The sequence below is a fragment of the Melanotaenia boesemani genome, chromosome 16 (assembly GCF_017639745.1).
Source record: "Melanotaenia boesemani isolate fMelBoe1 chromosome 16, fMelBoe1.pri, whole genome shotgun sequence".
Classification (NCBI taxonomy): domain Eukaryota; kingdom Metazoa; phylum Chordata; class Actinopteri; order Atheriniformes; family Melanotaeniidae; genus Melanotaenia; species Melanotaenia boesemani.
This window is the reverse complement of record NC_055697.1, coordinates 26,377,645-26,398,623: the sequence shown is the minus strand read 5'-3', so window position 1 is coordinate 26,398,623 and position 20,979 is coordinate 26,377,645. Positions and strand designations below refer to the sequence as shown.

Sequence of the window (20,979 nt, the reverse complement as noted above, 5' to 3'; positions counted from 1 at the left end):
GTCTGATGTAGCACATTTATATTTTTATTTCATATAAAATTTTGTTGCACAACTGAGGGTTTTGAGGGTTTAATGACAGTGTTTCACTTCAGTATATTCAGTGAAAATAAATTAAAGGAAAATAGTCTTTATTAATCCCAGTGCATTCATTCAAATGTACACTAGAATGAGAGCTGTAGCTTAACATGTAAACCCGCACATCTACAGCTACTGCTTGTTTAATACTTGTGTGTGTGTGTGTGTGTGTGTGTGTGTGTGTGTGTGTGTGTGTGTGTGTGTGTGTGTAGCTCTGTTCTCCTGACCTATGCTCTCCCTCCTGCCATTCCTAATTGTAGCCCACAGTGACTGGTTCTTTCATCTAAGGTCACAGGTTCAGTTGTCTCTCCTCTTTCTCCCCAATCTGTCTTCTCAGTCACTTTCTCTCATTCTCTTCCACTTTCATGTCAGTTTTTCATTTCTCACCAAGTCTCACATCATTTTATTTTTTTGCTCAGCATCTTTTCTACCACATCCCGTTTTCCTGTTTTCTTTTCCTTCACTGCCTTTATTGCCACCTGACCTGCTCTCCGTGGTCTTAACAAACAAGCTAGTTGTTAAGAGCACATCACCACCTTCACCTCCTCGTTGTAGGTGGCTCTCACAACATATCAGTAGTCAGTAGTGTAGATGTAATATAAAGCTGTAACATCACCACTTCTTGTCCTCATTACTCAAAAATATCTAGGCTAAGGACTTTATTCTGTACCAATGTTGGGTATTTTATTTGCTTTTTAGTCTTTCCTTCTGTTATTATTTTAATAGAGGAGCGTGTGTTTGTGTGTGTGTGTGTGTGTGTGTGTGTGTGTGTCTGTTCGCTTCAGGTCTTCTCATCCATTAGCAGATGAGAACAGTAATTTCACAGCGGCCTGGCCAGGCTAATTATCAGGATCCACACTAGGTTTGGGATGAGTGTGCGCATGAGGACACACAAGAATGTTCTGCTGTGTGTATTTCAAGCAAAACGATGTGTGTACTTCATGTACAAGTATGTAGCACCTGTGCTCTTTTTTTTCTTCTTCTTCTTCTTCTCCTTTTTTGAAGTGTGTGAGTATGTGCACGCTTGCGGTATGCGTAGAAAAACGCGCAAATGCCTTGGTGTTTTCCACGTAAGAGAGTTCCCCTGCTCACTGACTCGTTGTGATTCCTATAATTGGGTCCCGTTTGATTTTTGCCGACCAGCTTCCCAGGCACCTCCTCCCCCTTCTCCTCCGGTGCTCCTGCTCCTCCTCCTCAGCAGAGGAGAGGACTCCTGTGTCTCTGCTGTTGTGACCTGTAGGTGTTGTCATCCACTCCCATTTACTGTCTGTCCTCTGATCTTGACGGCTGTCTCTCTTCCTTCCCTCCTTTCCTTCCTGTCTTCCTATATTTCTTTCTGTCTTTTTTTATTCCTTTTTTTCTTATCACTATTGACCAAAACAAAGCCCTCTGGCTGAACCTTGGCATTCCAAAAGAGGAACATATTGCGCGTGAGTTATTTCTTGTGTACTTCAGCCAAGCAACTTTAAAAAAAGAAATGTCTTTACTTGTCAGAGGCACATCCTAACAGGTTGTAGTTACCTGGATGTTTGCCCTGATTTCCATACAATGAAGAATTGGAAAGGTAACTTTTGAAAGGTGCTATACTCTGCACATGGCAGCCAGCTAATCGTCTGCCATTGTAACATATATTTGTGAAGGGGAGCTGCAGAAATAGTCTAAACTAATTATCTACACATTCTAATGAACATCCCCAGTGTTAATGTGTAAAACTGGCTTAACAGCTTTCTCATTGTATACTGAAGAAAAATTAACACTAAATCTAAAAATATTAAAGGTACAGTGTGTAAGAGTTACTTACATCTAGTGGTAAAGATGGGCATAGCAATGGCCACATATGCCCAGCACTCTTGTGAATGGACGGTGGTCGTCAGTGGCCCAAATTCTCCCGAACATGAACACGTTTTCATCTGCAAGTTGATCCACTGGCCTCAGATGTAGCTATAACTGCACTACAAATAACTACTTTTGGTGTCTTCTAAGGTGTTACTTATCCCGATCGGTGCTCTAGCACCTATTAAACAAAGCCAGGCCTGCAAAGACTTGTTTGTCCATTGAGAGACACCGTAGTAGAAATGGTGGCACAAATATGGCAGCCTCCGTGTATGTGGACCCACATCAAGAAAATATAAATGGCTTATTCTATGAAAATAAACAAGTTATTTTAGTAAAGTGATTAAACACCAGTAGAATATATTTTTCTGTTATTGACCTTTGATTTTATTATACACTGCACCTTTAAAGTAATCTGTCACACTTAATATTTTTGCATTGACTGTCATTAATTTAGTTTAATCTGAAATGTTCAACTTTACATAAAGTTGTCGTTTAGTTTCTTTCAAATAAATAATCTGAATCACTCTTACCTCAATTTTATGAAGTCAACTTAAGAGTCAAGTTCTTCCAAATTAGAAATAAGATTTTTCCAAAAGTAACTTCATAGTCAGTTTTTCCTGTATACCTAGAATTCTTAAAAACTGCACGTTCTTACATCGCTTTCATCCTCAAAGCAGGATTATAATACTGTAGCACAGTGTTTCTCAATCCAGGTCCTCGGAACCCACTGCCCTGCATGTCTTCTACTCCAACACAGCTGATTCAGATTAATGAATATCCTCATCAAGTCCTTTGCAAGTCTGTTAACGAGCCATTCATTTTAGGCTATGTCCACATGGCACCGAAGCCGGTTCAGGTATGAAAACGGTGGCGAAAACTAGCAGAAAGGCTTCAACACCCCCACGACACTGCTGTAGTACATACTACAAGGCAGTGGGGGTGCTAAAGAGTAACACTATAAAGCTAGAGCAAAACAGTACATGCGCAGATAAAGTTTACATTGGAAGCAGAGACAAGAAGATGGCTGAGGATTTACTGCGAGGCAAAAGAGAAATATTTCTTTGGACTAATGAAGAAGTTGAGCTTCTTCTTCAAAAAATGCTTGACTACAAAGCATAAAAAAACTTGAGCAAGGGTTGATTCGGAATCGGCGCGTTTGTCATATTGACGTCTGTTCTGTCTTCACTAAATGTTGTTCCCATGAACGTAGACTTAGCTATACAGACAGCTAAACACTCTCCTAATCAAACTCCAAGGAACAGTCCGATGTGTTGAGTTGGATGGTTTAATCAAGATAAGTGTGAAACTGTTGACAAGAACAAAATAACATCAGTACACAACATATTTTTCTGATAACATCTTCAAATAAAGTATCAACTCAAAACATGTTGATGTAAGAAGGATCAACAATAGTACATGGCATGTGCGTTAAATCAGCTATAACTAGCATAGGTTACACATCTTTTCCACATATAATTTAAATTGCAAAATTATGCCACTCTTCCAAAAATATTCTAGCAAACATGTTGTTTTAATGATAACAAACAATATAACTTACAGACGATGCAACTTATTAACTTGTAAAGGCATGGATGGCAACAGATGAGCACATGCGGCTGCTTCTAGCTCGATCTTGAGGACAAAATGGCGCTCAAGAGGAAGTGACCTAACGGAAAGTTACCTCACTTCCTGTTTTACTCAGGCTAAAAAATAAAATACCCAAAACAACCACTAGAGGGTAATAGTTGCAGATATAAAAAAAACTGACTCCATGACACTCCTCACCTGGCATCCCTAGGATGTCAAACTGTACATCACTTGGCTGGGTCCTGTGGCAACAGGAGTATTACATCAGACACTGGTCTTAAATACAGTCTAGGTACACTGTCCTTCACGATTTTCACTTCGATCTTTCTGACTTTGCCATCATCACTTGGAAAGGTTCTTGTGACCAGCCCTGTAGGCCAGTCATGTCTCTTTGCTGAGTTATCTTTCATCAGTACAATGTCTCCATCCATAAGATTAGGTCTCTCCGTTCTCCATTTTTGTCGACCCTGGAGAATACTGAGATATTCCCTCCTCCATCTCTCCCAGAATGAGTTGGCTAAGCTCTGAACTCTTCGCCATTGACGTCTAAAGAGGTCACGGTCTTCAAAGTTGCCAGGGGGAACTGGGGGTACGCCGATCTTCTGGGTTAGCAGCATAGCTGGAGTAAGGATAAGAGGCTCATCTGGATCTGTAGACACAGAGGTAAGGGGTCTAGAGTTCACAATCGCAGTGACCTCAGCCATAAAGGTTGTCAAAACCTCATGAGTCAGCTGTGCAGACCCGAGCTTGAGAAACATTGCATCAAGGATACGCCGTGCAACACCAATCATCCTCTCCCAGCTACCCCCCATGTGAGAAGAGTGTGGGGGGTTGAATAACCACACACAACCCTGGTCAGAAAGGTAGTTGGATACTTCCTGGTTGTTGCAGCCTTTGGAACTGATCCAAAGTTCTCGGCAGGCTCCGATGAAATTAGTCCCGCAATCGGACCTTAGCTGTTTGACATGCCCTCTAACAGCAAAGAAGCGCCGTAGACCATTGATGAAACTGGATGAATCCATCGATTCAACAACCTCGATGTGTATGGCACGTGTACTCATGCATACAAAGATGATGGCCCAGCGCTTACTATTGGCCAGGCCTCCACGCGTTCTCCTTGAAGTTACACACCATGGCCCAAACACATCCAATCCCACAAAGGTGAATGGGGGATCAGTACTTAAACGATCAGCAGGCAGGTCTGCCATTATCTGTTCCTCCTGCTTCCCACGCAGTCTCCGACACGTCACACAGTTGTAGATCAAACTGCTGACAGCCCGTCTTCCTCCAACAACCCAAAAGCTGGCACCCCTTAAAGCTCCTTCTGTGAGGTGTCGTCCTTGATGACAGACAAGTTCGTGGTAGTGTCTGATGAGCAAGGAGGTAACATGATGCTTGGCAGGCAAGATAACTGGCTGGCTGACATCCGCGGCAAGCCCTGACTTTTTCAGCCGTCCACCAACACGCAAAAGGCCTTCAGAATCAATGAAAGGACAGAGTTTACTGAGCACAGAGTGTTTAGGGACCTGTTCGCCCTTCTGTATGCAGTGAATTTCCTCCAAATAGACTGGTCTTTGGACGGCAAGTAAAATTCTGACCTTTGCATGATCAAGCTGTCTTGGACTGTAAAACAGCTTGCAGTTATGCCAACCGTGACAAGGGCCTTCTTGAGCTGCTTTGGAGAAGGAGTGAGCAATGTGGCAGAGCCTGGCAAATGCTCTGGAGAGTGATCTCCAACTTGAAAAACGCTCAAAGCGCTCACTGCCCAGTTGAGGAGACAAATTTGTGACACATGTTACTACAATTGGACGTAGTTCCACATCTGTTTCGGGATCAACTAGGCTGAAAGCTTCCCGATTTACGTGACCCTGTTGCTTGTCCATGAGGAAGGCTGGTCCGCTCAACCAAGAGGAAGCCTCGAGCTGGTTAGCTGGAATAGCTCTAGTTGCGGGGTCAGCTGGGTTGACGTCAGAAGGAACATAGTTCCATTGTCCTTTGTCAGTTGAACGTCTGATTCTCTGTACTCTGTTATGAACGTAGACGTAAAACCGTCTAGAGTCGTTAAATATATAACCAAGCACCACTTTGCTGTCTGAGAAGAGCTTAAGGTCATCTACCTGAATGTCGAGCTCTGTAGATATAGTCTCTGCCAATTCCACTGCTAGAACGGCGGCACAAAGCTCAAGCCTTGGGATGGTGATGTCAGGCTTGGGTGCTAACTTTGTCTTTCCAAATAAGAATCCAACTTCACTATGACCCGCAGCATCTGTGACCTTCAGGTAAGCGACAGCCGCAATGGCTTTGGTTGATGCGTCACCAAAGATGTAGATCTCTTTTCTTTGCGCTGTGGAAAGTGGGATCGTAGTGTAAACTCTCGAGACCTTTAACTCTTTTAGGTCTTGCAGAGAAGCGCACCACCTTTGCCACTGTACAAGCTTCTCTGGGGGAAGTGGGGCATCCCAATCACAAGTATCGGTGGTTAATTCTCTCAAGATAAGGCGGCCTTGAACACTGAAGGGGGCAGCAAACCCTAATGGGTCAAACAAGCTGTTGACCATAGATAACACACCTCGACGTGTAAAAGGTTTTTCTGCACCAGCTACACGGAAAGTCAGGGTGTCTGTAGCAAGATCCCAGCCAAGACCCAGGCTGCGTTGCATAGGAGGGTCCTGACCCACGTCCAGGTCTTGCAGGTTGTTAGCTAAATCTTCAGCTGGAAAAGCTCTCATAACCTCAACACTGTTGGACACGATCTTATGTAGTCTGAGATTGGATTGAGCCAACATATCCTGAGCACCTTTGAGCACTTTGATGGCATCTTCTGCACTCTGAAAAGATTTCAAGCCATCATCAACGTAGAAATGTCGGTGCACAAAGCTCTTCACTTCGGTTCCATACTCCTCTTCACCCTCCATGGCCGTTTTCTTCAAACCATAAAGGGCTACAGCTGGTGAGGGACAGTTACCAAACACATGAACCTTCATGCGATACTCTAAAACTTCGTCATCAAGTTGGTGGTTGCGAAACCACAAGAAACGGAGGTAGTCCCGATGATCCTCTCTCACTAGGAAGCTGTGAAACATCTGCTGGATGTCTGTCATCACAGCAACAGTGTCCGTCCTGAAACGCATGAGAACTCCAAGTAAGGTGTTGTTGAGGTCTGGACCAGGTAGGAGAGTATCATTCAATGATATGCCTTTGAACTGTGCGCTTGAATCAAATACAATCCTTATTTTCCCCGGTTTCTGGGGGTGATAAACACCAAAGGAGGGTAAGTACCAATACTCTTTGTCAAGTTCTGGTGGAGGGGCTAGCTCAGCATGTCCGTTTCTAAAGATGTCTTCCATGAAGTCAACAAAATGACGTTTCATCTCTGGTTTCCTGTTCAAAGTACGGCGAAGTGAGATCAGTCGGCTGAGGGCTTGCTCTCGATTATTTGGCAAACATGGCCTTGGACTGCGAAACGGGAGAGGAGCCACCCAGCTGTTGGAATCGTCTTTCTTGAACCCCTTGTTCATGATCTGCAGGAAGGTTTCATCCTCAATGGAGGGTGCTAGTTTATCATCATCTTTTGAATGGCTGAAGATCATCTCACCTAAGCGTGGCTGAGTAGAGGCGAGAGTGGAAGGAGACAGGACCTGTTCATTACCAACCTTCTCCTTGAAGGTGATTCTGTTCTCACAAGGCCTGAAATAGCTTGGGCGTCCATTCTCAAGGACATTGGTCTTGAATGTCTTAACAGTTGACCGGTGGGCCCCACCAAGGCAAACATCACCAACTACAACCCAACCCAGGTCTAGTTGTTGGGCATAGGGCTCATTGTGATGACCGTTACGCTGGCTGCGAACTTTGTGTACTCGGATGATGTCTCTGCCAAGTAACAAAAGTATCTCAGCTGAACTGTTGAGAGGAGGAATCTTGTCAGCTATAGGCTTGAGATGCACATGGCTACGTGCAGCCTCTGGGGTGGGGATTTCATCCCTGTTATCGGGAATCAAGTCACACTCAGTTAGTGTTGGCAATGATAGGTGAAGTTCTCCATCGGATGACTCCACCATGAATCCAGAGGCTCTTCTACCAGCAGTGTCTGTAGTTCCTGAACATGTTTTGAGGGTATAGGGAGAAGCCTCATTCTGTATATCAAACATATCAAAGAATGCTGACCTGGCCAGGGACACGTTGCTCTGGTCGTCTAGAATCACATATGTTTTGACCTTCTGCTCTGGATGATTCTTAGGATAGACACTGACCAGACATATTTTTGAACATGATTTACCTTTAAGACCCTCACCACACACAGCTGTGCATGAAGAGGTCGCCACATCAGTGACACATTCAGGAGGCTCCCCACCTTGCACTATAGGAGCACTGGAAATTGAAGCCCAAGGTGCTGGTCCAGGATGGAGTGCTGAAATGTGCCGGTTGCTGTCACATTCTGAGCAGTGGGTGTCAGTCTTACACTCCTTAGCCTGGTGGGTTGCTGAGGCACAACATCTAAAACATATAGAGTTTTCAAATAGGAAGCGCCTTCGCTCTGCAAGAGGTTTCTCCCTAAAACTTCGGCATTTCCTGAGGGAATGAGGTTTCTTGTGGAGAGGACACTGTCTATCTAGATCCATAATGGGTCCTTTGGAGAAATGAGAGGAGGAGGAGTTATCTACCTCAGTTTTACTGACTGATATGGCAGATTTGGATTTCCAAGGTTTTGAAGATGCTGGTCCGCCACCCTTGAATGCAGCTGCACTTGACGAAGGAAAGTTAAAGCTTGGATCACTTCTCATCTCAGCGTAGTTGTACACAAAGTCCACAAAAAACGAGAAAGGAGGATATGGAACTCTGTGCTCCTTCTTATAGCGGGACCCCTGAGTTAGCCACTGTTCTTGGATGTTGTAGGGCAATTTCTCGACTATAGGGTTTATTCCCCTTGCAGTATCCAGATAACTGAGCCCTGGCAAATAACCCTCTTCCTTGGCAGCTTCGATCTCTAGGAGCAAATCTCCAAGCTCTTGAAGCTTCTGGTGATCTCTATTTGAAAGTTTAGGAAAGTTGTTTAATCTATTGAAGAGAGAAGCTTCGATAGCTTCTGGAGAGCCGTAGCATTTGTCTAGCCTCCGCCAGAGCATATCCAAACCTACAGATGGATTGTTAACATGAACTGCCCTTAACCTCTTTGCATGGTGCAGTGACTCCCCATCAAGCCACTTAATCAGCAGGTCCAGTTCTTCACTAGGTTTGAGGTTAAGTCCCTCCACTGCATTAACAAAGCTAGATTTCCAGGACAAATAGCTAGCAGGCTGGCTATCAAACACCTTCAGACCAGCTGTGACGAGCTCTCGACGTGCCAGATAAATAGCTAACTCAGATACACCTGGAGCCCCTGGCTGCGAATGGGGCCGTAGTTGGTTTACTGAGTCTTTATGGTGTGTCATGTGAGTGGTGGGAGCATTTCCATGTGTGGGAAAAGATGAAGGACCAGGAAGATTTTTCCTATGGTCACTTTGCTGCAGAACGTCTGCAGGACCAGCTGAGGGACCTGGCTGTGGTGTGTCATGACTGACATGGTGAACACCAACATCCGGGAGATGCATGTTTTGTGGTGCAAAAACTGCAGATTCCATGTCTTCTTTATTTTGAGCTGAAACGTAGGTTTGACCAGATGAAAAATGTGTTTGTACGTATTCACTGGTACGCTGTAATGCCTGTTTCGATGCTTGAGCGTGGTTGTCTTTGCTACCCAGGTCACAGCTCTGTAACTCTGCAGCAGCCTCAAACACCTCAGCCTCTGCTGAGGCAGCTTCAGCTTCACACTCTTCTTTTAGAGCATTCAGTGTAGCTTCTAAGCATGCCTTTTCAACTTCCATATCTATTTGGCGTTTTGCATAGATTGCTCTTGTGCGTGCAGCTTCTGCTTTGGCGCGTGCTTTAGCAGCCGTAGCAGCACTAACTGATGATTTACTTGAACTTTGCTTAGAAGATACCCCTGAGGCACCACTCTGTGACCTAACCTCCAGGTTTTGAGTGTCAGTGTTGACAGGGTCTGAACTTGACATCGTTGAATATGGATGAGTGAATATTTCTTAAATCCACATGAAGGCGTTGTCAACTTGTTAACTTTCCTCTCTGTTGTGACCTGCATCAGACAATGCGCTGCCGAATCCCTTCACAGATTGTAGATGGTCCATCTTTTCACTGTTCTGTCTTCACTAAATGTTGTTCCCATGAACGTAGACTTAGCTATACAGACAGCTAAACACTCTCCTAATCAAACTCCAAGGAACAGTCCGATGTGTTGAGTTGGATGGTTTAATCAAGATAAGTGTGAAACTGTTGACAAGAACAAAATAACATCAGTACACAACATATTTTTCTGATAACATCTTCAAATAAAGTATCAACTCAAAACATGTTGATGTAAGAAGGATCAACAATAGTACATGGCATGTGCGTTAAATCAGCTATAACTAGCATAGGTTACAGATCTTTTCCACATATAATTTAAATTGCAAAATTATGCCACTCTTCCAAAAATATTCTAGCAAACATGTTGTTTTAATGATAACAAACAATATAACTTACAGACGATGCCACTTATTAACTTGTAAAGGCATGGATGGCAACAGATGAGCACATGCGGCTGCTTCTAGCTCGATCTTGAGGACAAAATGGCGCTCAAGAGGAAGTGACCTAACGGAAAGTTACCTCACTTCCTGTTTTACTCAGGCTAAAAAATAAAATACCCAAAACAACCACTAGAGGGTAATAGTTGCAGATATAAAAAAAACTGACTCCATGACAACGTCATATCCTCGAGTTGTGCGGCTTCACTGTCCACATAGTACCGCAGACGGTAGAGGACTCAAACCGATCCACTTTGGTACCTGGCTTAAGACATTGTCGGTTTCATGGAGGCTAATCCCTGGCTTCGTGGGGATGAAAGGGTGGTTTGCTGAAATACTTTTGCGGTTTTACTGCAATCCAGTGTTGTGGGGACAGTCTCTTATTCAGGTGTATTAGAGAAGGGTTACCTGCACAACATGCAGGGCAGGGGGTCCTGAGGACCTGGACTGAGAAAGACTGCTTTAGCATGAGGTACTTTAAAAAAATGCATGTCATTCAGCAACCATTTTTTCACCTCTTGTACAACCTATAGGCTAATGCCAATGGTTGTCATTGGTCTCTCTCCCTGTTCTGTCCTTCACACTCATGGTCCCAACTTTTACATTTTACAAGCCAGATTTTAAGTCCTAAATCCATTCAATCATATGTGTTTCTTTAAATTGTTTTAAGTTTTTTTCATGAAAATGCAATAAAACATTCTCTCAGGCTCCTTTCACACTGCAGCTCAATTCAAATTTTTTTTGCCCATTTGTGACTCATATCAAAGTTTTGAATGATGGTCTGAGCGGCACAGATCCAGCCGCCTTTATATGTGGTCCTAGATCAGATACGTATCTGATTTGTGTGGAAGTGACCTCAGTCTGAACCGTCATGTCACATTTCATCCCAACTTTGACATCACAGAAGTCAGATGAACATCACAATTCTGCTGTTTCACAATATTTACTTTGTCTTTTCCTTTTTTTTATTGTAAATGAAAATGACTACAAAACACCACCATCACTTTAAATATATAAATGAATTAAAGTAATGCAATAAAGGGAGGGACGGGGGTGTATTTACAATTAGAATGTGTTAATATGTGGGTCAGGTTGCATTTTATATCCTACATTGTCGGGTCAAGGCCCAATTTCTCTGGAAGATATCCATGGGTCGGGTTCGGTAATCATCCTAACAGGTTCGGCAGGTGTGTGCTGGTAAAACTGGACCCGTGCAGGACTTTGCACAGATGAACTCGGCTGCATTGTCTTTACTAGCCTCTGTAGAGAAGTAGCTCCACAAAATGCCATTGTTAAAATTTGTGCTCTCCTTTTTCTCAGTCTCCTTCTTTCATTCATTAATTGGCCACAATTTTATCAGTTCAGAGTTGGCAAGTACTTCCAAATTGAGAAACATATGTGAAGCATCCACTACATCCATAAATACTAGCACTACGTGACGTCGCGTTATCCTCTGCATATGTGTGTTGCTTAAGGGCCACACACTGTTCACACTTAAGCGTGATGAAGGTCGCATTGAAGTGATAATGTGAATAACCACGTAAAAAAATCAGATTTCATTAAAAAAATCGCACGCAACCAATGGATTAATGATGTGTCATGGAAAAGCTGTGATGGGAAATGTAGAGATGCCACTCTTAGGACAAATAACTGAAATGATTGGCTTTATTTATTACTGCCAAACTGGCTTGTGATTTTTCATTGATACCAAACACAAAGATTAATTTTAACCTGCATTTTACGGGCTGGTGGGTGTTTATTTAGAGCCTTGGAACTGACCATCATCATTTACTTCATATACAAACATCCCATCTAACATCATTTTACAACTTCAGTTATGTGTGCAAATGTGCTCATGCGTGAACTGCACTGCACATGAATCGAGCATGTCATTAGCTGCATGTGCAGAAAATAAGTTAATATTGCGTTATGGGTTCTGCTTCTTCATCCACACTTTCTTCTTTCCACCTCCGTCTCTCAATGTCCGCTCTGCTTTCCAGCTTTCCTCTTACAGTAATAGTTTTACTTCAGGTCTCGTTCGAATGTGGCTGCTGTCCCTTTCTTCTTCCAGTTCTCTTTGTTTTTTCTCTTCTTTTTCCATCACTCCCCCCTCCTTTCTCTCTCCCTCTCTCTTCTTTTTGAAGAATTTGCCCTTAATGAAACTAAATAGTTTAGTGGGGAATTTCTTTGGCCTGTGTGTGTGCTGGTCTTGGAGTGTGAGGGTACGTGTCGTGGCTGAATTGGTTGGAGTGGAGATCAAAGGCAGCCTCTAAATGGAGTGTGTGTATGTGTGTTTTAACGAGCAGCAGAAAGACAGCTTTCTGAATTGCATCGTAAGAGCTGATCAAGCCATCAGAGGAGAAAGCTGTTACTCTCCAACACTTTTATACCTCTCCAGAGCGCATGCAGCTCTTCATCGCGCTCTCCATTAATTTGTTCACATTTGACCAAGTGAAAGTGTCAAACGTTTTTCACATCCACTCTGTAGCACTAGTCTTTTTCAAATTCCCCTTTAACGGAGTTAGAGCCAGTTTGCAGGGAAAACACAACAAAAGAACTTAAATGACAGATTATTTAACATTTCTTGCATATAAAATGACAGCGTTGGGACTTCTAAAAAAAAAATCTCTCCGACTTTAAAAGGCTTGTGCTTTTTGTAAAAGCTGTTTTTATTTAACATGTCTCCTACAGCACGATACCGATGGGCCTTTTGGGAAAAGATACTGTCAGAAACTTCACTCAGAAGTTGGGATAAACATGTGTATGCAGTTCTTTTTTTTTTTTGTTTGTTTTCGACAAGAAAACAGCGTTATTATCATGTTTTCTGTAATTTTTCACAACTGTTTGATGTTCAAAGGAGACTCTCATTGGAAGTGGTGATTCAGAAATGCTGCGGCAGAAGATAGCACTTTGTAAATAATTTCCTGCTTCTTTTCTGCTTTAATATATAACCAAATTGGTAGAGTAAAAAAAATATAGTTCCATTTCTCTTGTTTGCCTGAAAATGTCATGGATGCATAAGTGTTGTTAGAAAAAGGTGTTGGGCACATTCACACCAGCATGTTTGATTACATTTGTTCTGAAAGTCTACTTTGTTTCGGGTATTGTGAAAGGGCAAACAAATTCTGATTCGGACCAAAGAAACAGACTCAGTTCACCTATAAACACAGATCTCGGTTTACTTCAAGTAAACAAAATACAGGAAGCAGATTACAAAACAAAGTGCATTGTAGGTTCAACTCACAGCATTGTGGGTAAACACAACCAGAACATATGCACCTGTGGGGTGATAGGCAGCTCTGGATGGGATAAATTGCTCATGGTCAAACATGGAAGAATTCAGTATTAGTTTTGATAGAAATATCCGCTAGGATCCGAAACAGCTCCATATGTAGCTGTTATATACTATAAACCGAAGTTGTTCTGCATTAACCAATAGGTAAGCAAGTTTTCTAAAAGAAGAAGAAACATTGTTAAAATTAAATAGATCTAGCAGCTTATAAAGTTCTGCACAATAACTCATTAATTTCAATCAGGTTTGTTGGAGCAGGGACACATTGAAAACCTGCAGGACTGCATCCTCCATAGGACTGAATCAAGTAGCTCTGGTCTAGACCTCAGCCTGATTGAAAGCTGTAGAAGAGTCTTAAGCTATACATTCACAAATGACTCAAAACAGCAAAGTTGTAAAGAGTGGGCCAAAAGAAAACCATCAACAATAACGAGGGACTGAAAATGTCATACAGACAACATTAACGTCAAGGTGTTTCTGCTGAAGATGACTTTACAAACTAAAGGCTTTAGTTAGTTTTACGTTAACTGGTGCTGGTTTTTAAATAACGAACAATGACTGTGTCATATGTTATCTAATTACCTACATTTTAAGACCTGGTAAAGACCACATTACTTTTTTCATTATGTTCTGATACGTAGATGCTTTTAACTAAAAGGGGACTAACTTTCTATTTCACATGGCTGCCTGTATTCACACCATTACATCTGCATTAGAGATCTACTTTACCTGATGACTTCCTGTGAAGCAGGGTTTCTGGCCAAGGAATAAATAGTGGGACTAAAGATGTCCATTACTGCTAAACTGAGTTTTATTTTCTTATAAAGGGGCAGAGCATGCGGTCAGCTCATGTTCTCCATCTTTTTCTTTCTTTCTCCTCCTCTTCCTCCCTTCAGCTCTTTCTGTCTTTCTCCCCAGTAATTATCCCATCTGTTTAAAGGGCAAAACTTTCCCATCTTACTCGTTTGTCAGAGTGACGAGCTCCTCTGACTTTTGTGTTCTTGTGTGTGTGTGTGCCACTCTTCCTGTTCTACCTGTCTTACTGTACAAGTGCCCTTTAAATACACAAACACACACATACACGCCATGTGCCATGACTAACTTTGAACTAGACCAGTTTAACACATGTCAGAAACAAGTGTAGATGCTCAAAAAATATCACACACACTTTTATTTTTTATGTGTGTGGCACATGTAGCACTTAATATTATGTTCATATTATTTTAGGTCTTTAGCGTGGTGTTTAATACTCTGCTGCTGGAGATGTGTCAAGCCATGGATAGAAATATATTTATAGGCCTGACGGATTTACAAGCCTCATTGAAAGATGGAAATGCATAAAAACCTATAAAACTGATTAAATACAGTGTTGGAAGAGAATATAATAAAAAAGAAAACAGTAAAATATCACTCACAATCTTATAAATCACAAAAATACAAAGAAATATATTTTTTTAAAGCACAAACATAAGCCAAGATAGATATTCATCCCTCACACATACGCTGACACACCACTTCTGGACCTTTCCATGTGCCCAGAAACACGTATACACTGACACACAGGTACACAGGCTGCACTTCCACCCCAACATCTCTCAGATTCATATTTCTGTAAATACAACACACACATCCGTGCACACACAGACCCCTATCATGAGCACGCACACGTCGAATCATAATTAGGCCGTGTCCTGGTTCTTTGATAGCCATGTACAGTGGCTCTTCTTTAATTCTTTATCAAATGCATTGATCGCTGTGGGCCTCGCATGCCCATTGATCCGCGCACTCCGTCTGCAGGCAGCCGATAAGCTCCCCTCCCTGTCTCCCTCTCCCCTCTCAGCCCCCCCCTTTCCATCACTCCCCTTTTTTTACATCTCACCATCTTCAACCTAAATTTGAGGGGCGAAAAATTGATAGATTTTATTTTAATTTCTAACATTGAGTATGCTTACACAGCTGCCACATCCCGCATATTACAATATATAGGTGAATGAGCCAATTTGAAGCCTCTGTTTTGTTTGTTGGAAATGCAGGACCACATTTCCCATAAATCTCACAGCTTCCTGCCACACAGAGGATGTTACTTACTGTTCCAATATATTTGTGACCAACAATTATTTCTCTCTATTTTTAAGAATATACTACAGTAAAAACTGCAGCAGAAGCAATGTTTTTAATTTGTTTTTAATTAAAAATGCATTTATTCAGCACTTGTGTGGTTTGAAAATAAACACAATTATGAAATTTTTCAGTCTTGTAATTTAAAGCTTTTGAATCACAATTTTTGTGTTTTAGCTTTGAATTTGATCTGCAAGAGTTAAACCTCTGACTGCCCTGTACCTGCATCTGCATCAACCCTGGGCCATCGTTCCAAACAATGTTGACGAGTGTGTAATTACACAGCTGTGTGACTGGCTTGGTGTGTGTGTTCTGTAGCTCTTTTGCTTGTGTGCGCCTGGACAAGATAGAGACCTAAAGCACCTCTTGACTGTGAATTAGCCTGTCATGACAAATGTCTGGAACTGCATGACTGGCTGCCAGACTGGCTGGCTATCTGGGAGGTTGGCAAACCCTTTTAGATAGTGATTGTGTGTGCACCCTCGTGTGTGCGATTGTGTGTGTGTGTAGCATCACTTTGTGCCCACGCCAGGTCTCTGTACATGACCAGTGGTGCGTGCACTCCCACCCTCTTTCTACTTGCCCAGAAAAGAGCAACCAAGGCGACAACCTGCTCACAAGGAGCTTCCAGAGCGGAGAGGGGTCCTCACCCAACGCCAAGCCCACAGAGGAAGCCTCTGTCTCAGCCTTGCACTCAAGCGTTGCGCCCCTCTTCCCCTGGATGTTCCCAGCAGTCAGTGGAAGACACAGCAGACAATTGTTCTTCTTGTCACCGTTTAAAAATGAAAAGTCTTTTCTCCTCTTGAGTCGTCACTCTTGAAGCTGACCACCAGCTGACACGCTTTCGCTTCTTCTTTCTTTTTTTTTCTGCTCCTGTTTTCATCCTGGCTTTGATCATGTAATGACGTGGCTGGTTGGATTTGTGCTGTTTTTAGTTTTTTTTTTGTTTTCTTTTTTTTGTAAGTTGCATCCCTGTGGCTATTGGATCTGCTGTTGTTGTTGTCATGCCAAATTTAAGCGGCATGTGTATCTGTTGCCACTTTCCAAGTTGGAAACGGTAAGCGTAATCACCACCTCGTCCTAGCCTTATGTCCACTAGGTGGCATTTAATCTCCACATGGTCAACCAGTTTCCCTTAAAAAAAAAGAGAGAGAAAAACTTGTGGCATATCGTGTTGCTACAGAACAGTGGGTTTTAATTGGAATGATAAAGTTGGCAGCACTTGATTGACAAGCACTAGCCTCAGTAGGTCTGACAATGAGCAGAATTTTTAATGTACCCAAAAATCACATATGGAAACAACGTCCTTTAATCCACAACTACAGTATTTAAAGCTTGTGGTGGCATAAACACCTTTCTGGCTGCTAAGTCCCCACATGGTAGAAAGTAGATGCCAGAATTAGCATCTTGTTTTTCATTTTAACTCACTTTTACATTAAAACATTCAGTTCTTTTGTTTGTGTTTAAGCTTTGCTCGTCTGCAGTTGGACGTTCTTGTAACACTTTGGTTATATAAACCTTTGTTAAGGCTCAGATTTTCTTCTCAATCATCTTAGTTGCAAACTACACTTGGACTCCTGGGAAATTAGCCACAAAAAGACTACACTGTGTCTCAAATTGTCCTAAACTTAATAAAAAGCCTCTCAGCCAAACACACATGCTAGTTTCAAATGGTTGCTCTGTAGCTGACGGAGCAAGGCGCTAGTCAGATGTCTTTTTCTATAGTGTTAATCCTAGCCTCTGGATAGACACAGTCAATTTCCCATTTCCTGTCCCCAAAATGGCTAACAACAATAATGAAGTAGGATGTTTTGGATTGTACTGTTGCCTGAGCTTTATGTTTATGAATACGGATACATCATACATCAAACTGGTGGTCGTATCCGTATCTGTAGTGGCAAGATTGGATATCAGAACCAGCCCACAGCCAGAAGGCCATCAATAACATTACAGCTTATCATATTACATTCTAAAAGCAGGCAGAGGCCTTATTAGTAAACATAGAATAACAAAGAAGTAAATAAGGAAGGTTGGAAGGAAATATTGTAGCAAAGCAAAGTAAAGAATAAATGGTAATCTTTCTTTATATTGGTGTGAGAAACCGTTCTAGGAATTTGTCTCTGATTAGTAAATCTGAATAGAAATTTGACAACCCTTTGACTTCATACAGGACACAAGATCAATTTACCTGTTTGGGTTTAATACAAACATCCTTGGATTTGCTCCCAAGCAAATCCTCTTCCCACTCTGTACAGATAAATCCTGCAGGATTCTTTAGGAGGCATTTTGGACATGCCATCCCAGCAGTTTCCTGTCCTCCATTTCTCTCTCCTTTACATTAGTTCAACGACGTACTTAAATTATCATTGATTATATTTCTGTCCTTGATTCCAGTGTGAAGTTTCCAAAGCCAGACAGTATGAGTGGGTTGTAAAGTTGGTTATGGCAACTTATAGATTTACTTGATCTTGCAAGGTGGTAATATGCAATGTCCCCATCAGGACACGGAGGAGAGATGAGACAAGCAGGTATAAATGAGAAGCCAGCTGTTGAGCAGTTAGGTAAAATTGATCGATCTTGATTCTTTGTTGTCGGTCAGTTATTGCTGTCAGTTTCACAGATAAATAAACAATAAATAAACTTTTACAGAAAAAAAGTTAAGTCTCAGTGTGCCCACTTCTGTAGCCTTCAGCACTACACCCCAAGTTAAAAACTGGCATTTGTACCCAAGTGGGATGTTCACATTAATGTTGGTTGGAGACAATAAATATCCACACCAACTGGGACCATTAAATGCTTTTCCAAAGCATTGAAAAGCCTCATTTTAGTAACTGTAGATGAGTTGTTTGACCAGTTCAAAAAGGACCACAGGCAGACCAGTCAGATAATGAATTAACATCACTGTGTTAGGGTTTAAACAATGTCTGCAGCTGCTCTGTGTTGGTGTTTCCCAAATTCATGTCTTTGTCTCACATGATTTTGCTTCATCTTATAAGAAGTCTAAGAACCGTGGAGCAATCTTAAGTATAGACTCTTACTGGTTGTACATCATAGGGATGTTCCTTTAGCTTTGCTCTGGTGTGGAAACTAAATCTGATGGTCCAGGATGGCTACTCGCTGTACTTTTTATTTGGCTTCTTTGTTTTCTATCACTTTTGTAGTTTTGTCCTTCTTGTGATGAAATGGATTCTCATTAGCCTCCTACAGGCTCAGGCTAACGTTCGATCAATCGGCATTCAACCTGTGGATAGCAACATTTTCAAAGGGATCACACTGTTAACTTTCTGAAGTACACACACCAGTCATTACACAAAATCCTTCACTCTAATACTGATACTTATGAACCCTTTGTCTATATTATTAAGTCTTAAAGTACATAAATGTAAACAAATTAAATGTTCACTGTTGAACAGATAGCTCCCAGAGTTTTTGTTTTTAAAGTTTAAAATTGAAAAGGTTTTGCTATTTACCGATTCTTTATTATTTACAGTCAAACATTACTAAAGTGCAGTCGCTTTGATAACTTGTTTAGAAAAATTGCAAAACAATTGCTATTTTTTGTCATTACATGAAGTTCCTCTGTTGGCTGCATGGTACACTCTGAGAAAGAAGTATACTGAATGCTCAGTACTTCCTACAGGCAGATCCAACAGAGATTTCTCCTCTCACGCCTATCCCCCCACCCCCCGATTGTCTCTTTTCATCAGTCTCTCTTAAGGTGTATTCCCCTCTCCCTCTGGGCATCCCCATGGGCTCTCTGAAACACACACATACACACACACACTAACAGAGTGCATTAGGGTTGCTGTCATTTACAATACAATCCCATTGTCCTGGCCAAACAATAGCTACAAACAAACAATTGACATGGAAATGGAGAGATGTAGCTCATTAGCGGGCGCTGCTTGTTTTGTTAATGGATAAATGGGCGGCTTCAATAGGCCAGCCCTAAAACCCCTGCCTCAATATGGAGAAGCCTGATTAACAGGAAACCACAGGGAGGGAAACAGTGACGGAGAAATGCAGCGTCGCTCTCCCCTGGGTCGTATGAGGTTGTGTATGTCTGGGAGAAGGGATGCAGGTTGAGAGTGCTTGTGTAAATGTTTGCTGTTGTCACAGAAGCTGAAATCGTGCAGATCTCTTTGTTTGTTTGTTTGTTTTTGTGAGAAATTTTCTTCATCTGCCAAAACTAAAGTCTTAAGATAGTCTTGATAACTTTGCTCCATCTGCATTCAGAGCATCTTTATGTTTCCTTCTGATCTTTTTATCTTGTATGTCTTATCACAACTTCATTTCACTGTCTTAGATGTTTGTTTACATCTTTCTGGTTACTGTATGTAGGTAGTGACCTGTACAGTGTGTTTGGTGGGGTCATCATCAGTTAAGTGCCTGTCAATAGACATCATTAAAGTTTTCCCGCTTGCTCTGTGTGTGTGTGTGTGTGTGTGTGTGTGTGTGTGTGTGTGTGTGTGTGTGTGTGTGTGTGTGTGTGTGTGTGTGTGTGTGGTGGCCTGTCCTATCAGAAGGATCAGATTGAATCGACCTGAAAATGGCATTTCTGCCATTTGATGGTTACAGCTCAATACTGTATCTGTCCAGTGCCAAGATGAGGTGTGTGTTCCCGTCTGTGTGCTCTGAACTCCATAATGCGAGGAGATGTGTACATGCATTTTGATAACAAAACTTTTTTACCACCTAATCTGCAGGAGTGGAGGCATCAAGTGAAGATGACAGTGTAATATCCATCAGTTTTGTGTGTTCTTTAAATAGCCATAATGTAAAGGATTTGACTAAAACCTGTATGTTGTGACTATAGAAAACATTTATGTTTAATATAAACTTAATCCATTCTTAATTCTAAATTGTTTTGTTTTTTTTTTTCTTCTTTTTGTCCATCTTGATTTTCATGAAATCTGTGCTGGCTGTTGCCATTATGATAGAAATTATTGCTTTTAATAAATTAATATTGTTCCATCATTATTTAGCCACTCTTTTGATGAAAGCTTAATAATAATTCAGTAATACAACTACATTTTTCCAACAAAAATAAGTCACATATCTGTGTGGTTTTTATCCTTTGAAACAAAGAAAATGCTGATGATTGTAAAGATGACATAATGCCTGAAATACTGAAATATATTAGTTCTGTATGTCCATATGCATGGCTTGTCAAATTAAGTCATCCAGTATGATCAGGTTTTGAAATGACACTCTTAAAACTCTCTTTGGTAGGCAGGACAGATGCCAGGATGAACTTCTAGAGACTTCACAGATTTGGGTTTAGTGCTGTTTAGTGCTCTTAAGGCTATGTTCACACAGCAGGCAAAAGTGGCCCAAGTCTGACTTTGTTTTGCCCCTATCTGACCCATGTCTGATTTCTTTTTTCTGTGACAGTCTGAACAGCTCATATCAGACCCAGGCCTTTTTCATGTATTCCTACATCTTATACATATC

At 41.7% G+C, this 20,979-nt stretch overlaps 1 protein-coding gene across 6 annotated transcripts in view; it reads left to right on the top strand.

The window, feature by feature from the left end:
* Positions 1 to 20,979, top strand: part of ehbp1 (EH domain binding protein 1) — a 148,855-nt gene that overhangs the window by 80,872 nt on the left and 47,004 nt on the right. The gene's annotated exons all lie outside the window — the stretch shown is intronic.